Source organism: Littorina saxatilis, linkage group LG11 (genome assembly GCF_037325665.1).
Source record: "Littorina saxatilis isolate snail1 linkage group LG11, US_GU_Lsax_2.0, whole genome shotgun sequence".
NCBI lineage: Eukaryota > Metazoa > Mollusca > Gastropoda > Littorinimorpha > Littorinidae > Littorina > Littorina saxatilis.
Genome location: NC_090255.1, coordinates 29,429,427 through 29,441,762, shown reverse-complemented (window position 1 = coordinate 29,441,762; position 12,336 = coordinate 29,429,427). Strand labels below are relative to the sequence as shown.

Genomic DNA, 12,336 nt, shown 5'->3' with positions numbered 1-12,336 from the left:
GAGAGAGAGAGAGAGAGGTGCACTAGCTGTACGCTTTGGTTATGGAAATACGATCGACATCTTGCGCAAGCGTCCAATTTCTCTCTTACAAATAGAGGAACTGCCGTTGGCTTTCTCCAAAACATACTCAGAATTTCCATAACGTATTCCGTCAAGCCAATAGACCTGCATTATAATCCCTCAATCGTCATCTCAGGAGCCTCCGTGCAGCATTGAAATCGTAGAATGTAACGTACAACTCGTTTGCATGTCCTGATGAATATTATATCAGCTGCTGCGCGCGTGCACGCACAAATGCACATTCAAAGTTACATACAATCACAAACACAGATAGACAGACAGACACAAACAGACTAACAGACAGACACAGAGACAGACACTCTCTTTCCCTCACGCATACACACACGCACGCACGCACGCACAAACACACACACACACACACACACACACACACACACACGCACTCACGTACACACACAGACACACAGACACACACACACACACACACACATACACACACACACACACAGGAAGCCACATGATCTAACCAGACACCCACGATACAAAAATCACACACACACACAGACACACAGACACACAGACACACAGACACACACACACACACACACACACACACACACACACACACACACACACACACCACGTCCCTCGTCTCGATTCCCCCTCTATGTTAAAACATTTAGTGAAGTTTTGACTAACCGAACGATAAAACACATCATTGTACCCAAACAGGTAGACTGCCAGAATGCAAAAGTTCCAAGATCCAGAATTAAAAAAACCCGAGTATTATTTGTTTAGTGGAACGTTTGATTTTTACACAAACACACACACACACACACACACACACACACACACACACACACACACACACACACACACACACACACACACACACACACACACACACACACACACACAGCCAGGAAACCAGACGATCTAACCACGATAAAAAAATCACAATCTTTTTGTGTGCCTGATGACACCCGACACAAAACCAGGAAAAGGAATAGGATATTCGCTGTCAATCGATACCTGAAACGACCGATTGCTTCTCCATCATTTTTTTCTGCAGTGTGTCAAATAACAGATCATATTTCATGCAGCCACAATCCTCGCCCTGACTCCTCCCCCCCCCCCCCCCCCCCCCCCCCCCTTCCCTCTTTCCCAACCCCGGGAGAGAAAATGAAAGTTTTACGCCCTCACGGCGAAGCCATTAGGGGCATGTTACACGGGAAAACCCGGCTTTGTATGAAAATAAAAAAGAAAAATGCGGGGGGGGGGGGGGGGGGGGGGATGTAGACAGCTGGTTGCCGGCTGCTAGAGGAGACCTGAAATGGGCTAGGGACCGGGTTGGGTCGTCTTGGGTCAGTGCTGAAATGGTTACTTTTTTGGCTGTTGGCCGAACGGACACCCGGGCTTCATATTTTTGCATGCATGTATTCGTGTTTCCAAGGCCTGAGGCTTTCGCTGTGACCCTGGGATCTTTATCGTGCGCATGCGTGCACACGGGGGTGTTCGGACACCGAGGAGAGTCTGCACAAAGTTAACCCTGGGACACACATCCCGCGCCGAACTTGGGGGTTGAACCCACGCTGATAGTAACAACCGGTTTTAAAGCCAGCGCCTCTACCGACTGGGCAAACTCCCCCCCCCCCCCCCAATTTGTTGGGGTCAAGAAGTTCCATGGAGGACGGGGGGTATGGAGTAACACATAGTGTTTTGCTCAGAACATTCCCACCCATGCAGAGCCGCGCTATTGGTACGCATTACTGTGAAGCTGGCAGTCAGTGCTACCAAATGTCGTCTGTGTCTACCACTCGGTGGTGACTTAATGTGGGTCTATGTAAGCAGATGCCAGCGCAAGCAATCTGATGCAGAGTCAGGAGGCGGTTTGGTACAAGAGAACCTTAGAGGCCACAGCCTCGGCCGTCTAAGGGATCTGTGTGTCTGGAGGCACATTTGGTTTCTGAGGTTCAAGCGGAGCTGTTGCCTCTGCTCCCAAGTTCCCGTGTCTGGAGGCGTTTTTGGTATGGTAGCAAACCTGTAGGTTGGGGCCTCTGCCTTTCAGGATGCCAGGACTACAAAATGTGTGTCTTGGGACCAGATTCCATAAGTGGATTTGTGCTGTGCTGGGTCTGCTGCAAGCACACTAGAACCAGCTCGCAACAGTTGAGGTGAAAAAATTGGTGACCAAGACCATCATCGGTTTCTCTCCGAGTGATGGGTGTGGGCGGAGAAAGTCTCCCAGACTGAGAGCATTCTCCCTTCTGTAGCGGATGAGACTAGACATCTCTTCCTTGAGAGTGTCACAACCTTCAAACACGTGTGTGAGGTGTCCAGTCTTACCACACTGACAGACTACCTTGTCCCAGTAGATGCGGCTGCTGACCGTGCGCAAGCGACGCAACAGGCTCATGGGTCTCGGGGGGAGTGGGAGGTGGTGCCCTTTCCTATTGTAGGGGAGGTGTATCCATCCTCTCTCTTCACATGTTTGTGACAGTGTCTGCTCTCTTTCCTCTCTTTTTAGCTTGGCTAGCAGCAGTTTGGCTTCCTGGCAGGAGAGCCGAATGTCTGTCACTGGCATGGTTGACATAGCCGCTGCTTTTGCTGCTCTGTCCGCCATTTCATTTCCCCGGATTCCTGTGTGGGATGGCAGCCACATGAGGGAAAAGTCTGTTCCTTTTGTCATAATTTGGTGGGCTAAGAAATGAATTTCAGTTTGCATCTCTCCTCTGTTCTTGGTGCCATGTGCAAGTGCTTGCAACGAGGATTTTGAGTCCGTAAGGATGACCACCCCCAAGGATGGGGTTGGCAGATCGTTTATCAGTATGCAGGCCATGTAGATAGCAAATAACTCTGCAGAGAAGATGCTGATCCCCTTGTTTAGCTTGTATTTTCGTGTTATATCAAGTCCAGGAATCGACAAGGCACACCCAGCCTCCCCTGACTGCAGGATCGAACCATCTGTGAAGACCTGTAGGTGGCTTTTAAATCGTTGATCGATCTTTTCTTTTGCAACTGTGGCTAGCAGCAATGGGTCTTCTGCCTTTTTGAGGCCGTCTCCATAGTCTATGATCAGATTTGGGGCTTCAAGCAGCCATGGAGGGTAAGAAAGAGTACCACCTGTGACCAGCTTTTCCTTGGACAGGCCACTCTGTTCCCATATGCCCTTCACATGGTTGTATATTGGGAGCACTGTTTGGTATGTATGAGTCTTGGATTCAAGAGCTTTGTATTGCATGTGGTCGGTATCTTCCATGTCTGGGGTAAATACTTCCACTGCCGTGTTTGGGACACAGTGTATTCTGACAGCCAGCTGTGCACATCTGAGGTGGCATTCCTCTTTCAGTGGCAGCCATCCCACTTCCTGGTAAAGTAGAGTGGAGACTGCCGATCTGGGGACCCCCAGCGCCACTTTGAGAGCGGCTCTTTCTACTCTTTCAAGCTTTACCCACTGACTGTCAGGAGCTGCAAAGAAAGCCTCTTGGCCATAGCTGAGGCGCGACCGAACAAGGGCACGGACAAGATGGATCAATGGTTTTCCGGCTGCCCACGACTCTCTGCTCAGAACCTTTATCAGGTTTAGAGAGCGTTGAGCTTTTCTCACAAGTGAGTCTATGTGTGGGCCCCAACTGAGAGAGCTTGTGAATGTCACTCCCAAGAACTTGGTTTTATCTGCTGGCACCAGCTGCACCCCATTTATGGTGATGGAACATGTCCTTTTGACAAGCTGCACTCCTGTGAAAGCCATGAACACGGTTTTTTCGGTAGATAGCTCAACGTCTACTATCCCAACCCCGGATGCATCTATCTCCCTTTTGCGACAGTATGTGATAAAAAGGAGTCTCTTGTAATTTTTGTGTGGTTGACGAATAGAGTTTTAAGTCTTGAACTGGAGTACAACGGATGATAAACACGTGCAAAAAGCATTCATTCTAAGTGTATGTCTCTCTTTTTCATGCATAGGGACCTGGTGACACTCAGGTTTCTGGAATTTCAAGATACGCAATTTAAAGAAACTGTGCACAGAGATAAAGAGTTGTAAATTAAATTAATGTTTAGTTTTTGTTTGGGTTGTGTTTTTGTAATTGTACACACAAAAAAGGTATGTACTTTATATTGATTTGACCTTGAGACAACAATACGTTTCAGCACTTTGCCCTAAAGTGTTACATGCGTCTTAACCCCCCTGCCAGCACTAGATAAGATGCGTGGGATTAGATTTTTTATTTAATCAAAAACAACAGTGTGAAATTTGCTCGTCACCTGAAGGTATGCCCTCTTTACAACATGTACAGTTCCTAAAGTTGTAAACGTTTACACAGCAGTGGTGATAAGGTGAGCTCGACAATCGTAGCAACGTTATTTACTGCGCAGTAATCCTCCTGTTTTAAGAAGTGGTGCTCTCTATGGGTGGGCTATTTTTGTTCGTGTGAATCTCTGTCTTACCTCAATACCTCTTTCTCTTTCTGTACATTTACCTGTCTGCCTGTCTGTCTGTCTGTTCGTCTGTGTGAACACGTGTGCAAACATTCGTAGCAAAGTTCTTTGCTGCGCAATCGACGCCTTGTTTTCACATGTGGTATCTTCTCCAGTACGGCTATTTGTATTCGTCGAAATCTCTCTGCCTCTCCCCCATCTCCCTCTCTATCTCTTTCTCTCCCTCCCCCATCTCTCTTTCTCTCTCCCTCCCCCATCTCTCTCTCTCTCTCCCCCCATCTCTCTCTCTCTCCCCCATATCTCTCTCTCTCTCTCCCCCATCTCTTTCTCTCTCTCCCTCCCCCATATCCGTCTCTCTCCCCCATCTCTCTCTCTCTCCTCCTCTCCCATCTCTCTCTCTCCCTCCCCATCTCTCTCTCTCTCTCCCTCCCCCATCTCTCTCTCTCCCTCCCCCATCTCTCTCTCTCTCTCTCCCTCCCCCATCTCTCTCTCTCTCTCCCCCCTCCCCATCTCTCTCTCTCTCTCCCTCCCCCATCTCTCTCTCTCTCTCTCTCCCTCCCCCATATCTCTCTCCCTCCCCCATCTCTCTCTCTCTCCCCTCTCTCTCTCTCTCCCTCCCCCATCTCTCTCTCTCCCTCCCCCATCTCTCTCTCTCTCTCCCTCCTCCATCTCTCTTTCTCTCTCTCCCCCATCTCTCTCTCTCCCTCCCCATCTCTCTCTCTCCCTCCCCCATCTCTCTCTCTCCCTCCTTCCCCCATCTCTCTCTCCCTCCCTCATCTCTTTCTCTCTCCCTCCCCCATCTCTCTCTCTCTCCTTCCCCCATCTCTCTCTCTCCCCATCTCTCTCTCCCTCCCCCATCTCTCTCTCTCCCCCATCTCTCTCTCTCCCTCCCCACCTCTCTCTCCCTCCCCATCTCTCTCTCTCTCTCCCCCTCCCCATCTCTCTCTCCCTCCCCCATCTCTCTCTCTCTCTCCCTCCCCCATATCTCTCTCCGTCTCTCCCATCTCACTCTCTCTCTGCCTCTCTCATCTCTCTCTCTGTCCCTCCCCCATCTCTCTCTCTCTCCCTCCCCCATATCTCTCTCTCTCCCCCATCTCTCTCTCTCTACCCCTCTCCCATCTCTCTCTCTCCCTCCCCCATCTCTCTCTCTCTCTCTCCCCCCCCTCCCCCATCTCTCTCTCTCTCTCTCTCTCTCTCTTTAAGTTCGTCCGCCTGCCTGCCTGCCTACCTGCCTAGCTGTCTGTCTGTCTGTCTGTCTGTATGTATGTACAGGTGTGCAACACATTTGTAGCAAAGTTGTTCTTCGCTCCGTAAATGTCGTGTTGTTTTCACATAAGGTGTCTTCCCCAGAACGGGTCGGCTATTTCTATTCGTGTAACTGAAAATGTCTGCCCATCTCCCCCCTCCCCACCTTTCTTCTCTCTCTCTCTCCCCCTCTCTCTCTTTTTTTCTCTCTCTCTCTCTCTCTCTCTCTCTCTCTTTTTCTCTCTCTCTTTCAGTTCGTCGACCTACCTCTGCCGTGTGTTGACAAAACCGAGTAAGTCCACTGAAGCTACTTCCGGGAAAAACGACTTTTAGTGTTTGATAAAATGTCTCAACAGTGATGATTATCTACATCAACCCACCGAGATAATAAGATAAAAAAAAAAAACGCTCGCGCTAGACCCGAGTACTCTTCAGACTGGCTCGCTCCCCCAGTATGAAAGTTTTTGTCTTGTGCACGTTTAAGACCAAGTGATTGCTCTGTGTGAATTACAGGCATTCCCTTTGCTATATAAATGCATTGCATGCGAGCCGAGGATGTGCGTGGTGACTGGCCTTTCTCTTTTATTTGATAACAGTGAAAAATATACTGCCGACCCTCTTCATAACTTAAAGGAAAAGTCCAAGGTTTTTAAATATCCCCAAAAACTTGAAAATCGAATGCCAAATGTTACAAACATCTCCGGAAAAATATTTTAAAATTTGAAAAAAAATTGTTGTTGTTGTAGTTGAAGATTTAGTGTTGCAGGGCTAACCAAGACTAGTCGCCTGGGGTCAAGTAGTGGTCACGTGGTTTTCGGTGCACTGTGACGTCGGTGCACTGTGACGTCACAAGTTATTGTGTTGATTCTACCACAAGTACCAGCTTGATTTTCACACAGAAAAGTCACCACTGTATGCCCGAAAAGAATGCCTCGGTGGAGAGCAGCCGCAAACTGCAACAACTCGTCAATGTCCCCAGGCATTTCATAGCACACTATTCCTCATAAAACTCTGAGTCTCTTGTGCAAATGGAAGAGATGTGTGCAGCACAAGCGTGCAGATTTCAAAGTGTCGGGCACTCTCTGGACACAGATTTCGCCATTTTTCTGCAGCACAAAAGTTGGCGTTTCATCCCTGAAACAAATGTTTTGACCACTGGCAGTGTCTTCCCTTCATAAAAGTCCGGAGAGGGCAGTATTACGCGAGGCTGGTACAGTCGACGAGCCATCGAAACTCCGAGGCGACATACGAACAGCGGATTATCTCACAAGAAGGAATGCGTTGAAGGTCAGAGTACATGCTTTTATTTTCATGCATACACGTAAACATTGTTTTGCTGCGCAGCGAATACGAATTGGTGCAGAACAGTGTGTCTGGGTCCGGCTGATATTCGCTGGAGTACAGATGCGCCACAGGCTAGATCTACAGAGTTACAGAACGGTCTGAGCTGAGTAAAAAGTAGTCAGGGTTGTGGACACGTAAGACAATGCGTGTGTCACGTTATCTATTCTATTCAGTCGCAAACTATCCCCTGATATCAATTCATGAAATTGGCAGCGTTTGCTGGAATCATGGTTTAATGCTATTTTTACCAGATCTAAACTTTTGGTGGATGTGCAACCGGTAAGGTAAACAGACACCTGCATGCTAGAGACAAGAAGATTACGAATTGTGCAGGGAATTAATCTTTCTGCATTGACTGAGAGACGCAAAACCAGTCTAATTGCTACCACATGGATGCACATCCAGACGACTTCCAGAGGGTGTCTAAATGTTCAGTGTACTGTATAGATCAGAAGCATACTTTCGAATTGATCTATACTCACACTCATTTTCTCTCTTCTTTTACTTCCAGACCTTTCATCATCACTCACGGCCACTGGTCAGAACAGGCCACTAGACATTGACACCGTGACCATTCCAGATTTCCCGGTTCTCCGTGATCACAACGCAACTGTTGACCAGTCCTGTTCCTACCGTCCAGAATCACCACAGGAGAAAACCAACGTGCCATTCATCGTAAGATTTTTGTTTTGTTTTGAAAATTAGTGCCTTATTCTAGCTTTACAAAAAGCGAGAAAGTGTCTTTGACAGATACCATCCAAATAATACATTATGAAAACAAGTACAAGTTCATTTCTACTCATGTTAATCCTTTATGCTTTCTGTGCTGAGCGACATATGGACTGAATTTCTTTCGTAACTCACCTCCCGTCAACCTGCAAAACTATATCTGTCGAAGTAGTTTCAAATAAAGTTAGTATGCTTCCGAATAAAAAATATAAAAAAGGGTATTTTCTGAAATGTTTAATTATAGACCAAAACAAAACATTCACGAGTATGTTGTTGACCTGATAGTCTTTATGGTAGACAGCAAGAGTTGCATGTTCAAGAAGTTTAAGCAGTACATTTGAAAGAGCAAGGTAATTTAAGATGGTATAATTGTAATGGTAGGTTCCACTGTAAGGCGACATGGAGGGTATCTTTGACGGACTAATTCAACATTCATACCCATGCACATCACCTCAAACACATAAGCTTTGTTCTTGAGTCAAATTTATTGGCTTCATAAATATTGTGAATTTTTGTCCGTTTGCAGATTGCTTACCTATGAATTATTTCGAAAATATCTTGCGATCTACGTACGCATAATGTAACACGTGAAGAAGAACATAACAAGTTCGTCAAGACGAATCTAATTTGCATTTCAACCCATTTGCCTTCCTTATTGTTAATTTTTTCTTCATAAAGACTACTTGAAATAAACAATATGTTTAACCATTTCAAGGCCTCTGAACACGTTTAAAAAAAATGCAGGTCTTTGCTCACTATATCAGATCTGCCAAGGCTCAGTTTACACAGGAAAAATCATCTGTCGACTTGAACACATACCAATAATCAACAGCCTCACTGCTTCTTGGAGCTGGATTTTGTGTGTGGAATGAATTACACATGTGGCGTTTTAGAATATAATTCATAGAAGATGTACATTCGTGCAGAAAGGCTTTAATTTAACAATTAGGTCTTCGTGATGTTCTCTTAAAATAACTAACATGTGTTCCCTTTACCGGGCCTCTGAACCAGTTTTGTGAATATGCAGGTTAAACTCGTGCTTTTTCTGTGTTATCAGTGTATTTCTCATCCAGCCATGGATGCGTCCTCTTAAATGGACAGCCCGTCCCGTGTAAACGATTGGGTTCAAAATCTCAAATCTTACCAGGCTTTTACATGGGATATGGCCATCCTTCCGTTTTGAAAAATACCAGAACTGAACACTCTGTATGGGTACTCTCTTTGCGAATGTAGAATTTTATGAATTAATTTCTTAACCTTTGCCGGATGCCGGTTTTGACTACACACTCCCGACGATGCGGGTTTGTCTGAACCCATACATTTGAAAGAGGGTTTTTACCGTTTATTCCTCTAACGACGATGCGGGTTTGTCTGAACCCATACATTTGAAAGAGGGTTTTTACCGATTATTTCTCTAACGACGGGGTGGGTTCAGGGAAACCCACAGCGCTACTTCAGTGGTTGCATCGAGTTTCTCCCTTCACCGACCTCTTGCAGGGGAGGGAGAGGGGGAGGGAGAGGGGGAGGGAGAGGGGGAGGGAGAGGGGGAGGGAGAGACTGAGAGAGACTAAGAAAGAGAGAGAGAGAGAGAGAGACTAAGAAAGAGAGAGAGAGAGACTAAGAAAGAGAGAGAGAGAGACTAAGAAAGAGAGAGAGAGAGACTAAGAAAGAGAGAGAGAGAGAGACTAAGAAAGAGAGAGAGAGAGTCTAAGAAAGAGTGAGAGACTAAGAAAGAGAGAGAGAGAGAGACTAAGAAAGAGAGAGAGGGAGACTAAGAGAGAGAGAGAGAGAGACTAAGAAAGAGAGAGACTAAGAAAGAGAGAGAGAGACTAAGAAAGAGAGAGAGACTAAGAAAGAGAGAGAGACTAAGAAAGAGAGAGAGAGAGAGACTAAGAAAGAGAGAGAGAGAGATACTAAGAAAGAGAGAGAGAGAGACTAAGAAAGATAGAGAGAGAGAGACAAATAAAGAGAGAGAGAGAGACAAATAAAGAGAGAGAGAGAGACTAAGAAAGAGAGAGAGAGAGACTAAGAAAGAGAGAGAGAGACTAAGAAAGAGAGAGAGGGAGACTAAGAAAGAGAGAGAGAGAGACTAAGAAAGAGAGAGAGAGAGAATAAGAAAGAGAGAGAGAGGGAGACTAAGAAAGAGAGAGAGACTAAGAAAGAGAGAGAGAGACAAAGAAAGAGAGAGAGAGAGACTAAGAAAGAGAGAGAGAGAGAGACTAAGAAAGAGAGAGAGAAAGAGAGACTAAGAAAGAGAGAGAGAGACTAAGAAAGAGAGAGAGAGAGAGAGACTAAGAAAGAGAGAGAGAGAGACTAAAAAAGAGAGAGAGAGACTAAGAAAGAGAGAGAGAGAGAGAGACTAAGAGAGAGAAAGAGAGACTAAGAAAGAGAGAGAGACTAAAAGAGAGAGAGAGAGACTAAGAAAGAGAGAGAGAGACTAAGAGAGAGAGAGAGAGAGAGAGACTAAGAAAGAGAGAGAGATAGAGACTAAGAAAGAGAGAGAGAGAGACTAAAAAAGAGAGAGAGAGACTAAGAAAGAGAGAGAGAGAGACTAAGAGAGAGAAAGAGAGACTAAGAAAGAGAGAGAGAGACTAAGAGAGAGAGAGAGAGACTAAGAAAGAGAGAGAGACTAAGAGAGAGAGAGAGAGACTAAGAAAGAGAGAGAGAGACTAAGAAAGAGAGAGAGAGAGAGAGAGACTAAGAAAGAGAGAGAGAGAGACTAAGAAAGAGAGAGAGAGAGACTAAGAAAGAGAGAGAGACTAAGAAAGAGAGAGAGAGAGACTAAGAAAGAGAGAGAGAGAGAGACTAAGAAAGAGAGAGAGAGAGACTAAGAAAGAGAGAGAGAGAGACTAAGAAAGAGAGAGAGAGAGACTAAGAAAGAGCTAGAGAGAGAGAGAGAGACTAAGAAAGAGAGAGAGAGACTAAGAAAGAGAGAGAGAGACTAAGAAAGAGAGAGAGAGAGAGACTAAAAAAGAGAGAGAGAGACTAAGAAAGAGAGAGAGAGAGACTAAGAAAGAGAGAGAGAAAGAGAGACTAAGAAAGAGAGAGAGACTAAGAGAGAGAGAGAGACTAAGAAAGAGAGAGAGACTAAGAGAGAGAAAGAGAGAGACTAAGAAAGAGAGAGAGAGAGACTAAGAAAGAGAGAGAGAGAGACTAAGAAAGAGAGAGAGAGACTAAGAAAGAGAGAGAGCGAGAGACTAAGAAAGAGAGAGAGAGACTAAGAGAGAGAGAGAGAGACTAAGAAAGAGAGAGAGAGAGACTAAGAAAGAGAGAGAGAGAGAGAGAGACTAAGAAAGAGAGACAGAGAGAGAGACTAAGAGAGAGAGACAGAGAGAGAGACTAAGAGAGAGAGACAGAGAGAGAGAGACAGAGAGAGACAGACAGAGAGAGAGACAGACAGAGAGAGACAGACAGACAGACAGACAGTCAGATAGACGGATAGACGGATAGACAGACAGACAGACAGACAGAGCAACTGACAACAGACATACAGACAGAGAGATACGGACAGACAAACAGAGAGACAGACAGTCTCTTGGAGACAAACAGACAGACAGACACTGTTCCGCCGCTTTGGTAATTATGGGTGTAGCAGAACCCGCGCCGTCGGCAGAGGGATAGTTACAATCACTACTACTCTTTAAAAGTATGGGTATGTGTGAACCCGCGCCATCGGTAGTGTTTATGTAAATTATCATAATCAATTAATTCTGATGTTTTGTCATGTACACACTAAAAATTTGCAGACAGAGAGCAAATTAGGTGTGTGAGAGATACTTAAAATTTCAAAACGATACCTTTAATGGTTCCAGAGTTACAATGATTTTAGTGTGTCTCTGGGTACAGGTGAACCCAGGAAGCACGGCAAAGGTTAAACGCCACACGTGTAAAACATTCCCTAAAAAATCCAGCTCCAAAAGCCAGTCAGGATGTTGATTCCTGGTATATGTTGAAGTCAAGAGATTTTTTTTCTATGTAAGTCTTCGCAGATCTGTGTAGTGAGCAATCCTGTTTTGAAAAAGGACGTGCCTTAAAGCCTGTATAGACGGTTTGATTGTTGAGATACCTGGTGGCAATGACCGCACGGGTGGCAAGAGGTAGTAATGCACAGATGACAACAAACCGACCTGCATTCTAAAAAAAAGTTCGGAGGCCTTGATAGGGGGAAACAGTTTGTTAATTTCCAGAATCTTTATGAAGCAATAATGATCGAGAAGAAAGTCTGGCCTTTAAGTAAATGCAAATTAAACTATGTATACTTTTGACAAACTTTTTCTGTTCTTATTCACATGTTAAAATGTGTGCATAGATCGTTAGTTACTTCCAAAAAACCAAGTTTCAGGCAACAGGCAAACGGACAATACTGGACACAGGCTATGCTGACCGGCTCATGGACTGACTACCTGATGCTGGAGTACACCAACAGTGGAAAAAGTCTGGAACAAAATGTTGCAGCATGTGAACCATGTACCGGACCACGTGACAACCCAGTATTATCTTCAAACCATGCAGGAATCTGTTCAACCAAAGATACTAGTTCAACACAGTCACACGATT

The 12,336-nt window shown here is 45.5% G+C and overlaps 1 long non-coding RNA gene across 1 annotated transcript; it reads left to right on the top strand.

Moving 5' to 3' along the window:
- The first annotated feature begins 6,768 nt into the window (after window positions 1-6,768).
- LOC138980221 (uncharacterized) lies at window positions 6,769-12,258 on the top strand. The gene is made up of 3 exons (XR_011460270.1): window positions 6,769-6,993; window positions 7,562-7,725; window positions 12,122-12,258. It is a non-coding gene; the product is annotated as an uncharacterized lncRNA (long non-coding RNA).
- Window positions 12,259-12,336: the final 78 nt, after the last annotated feature.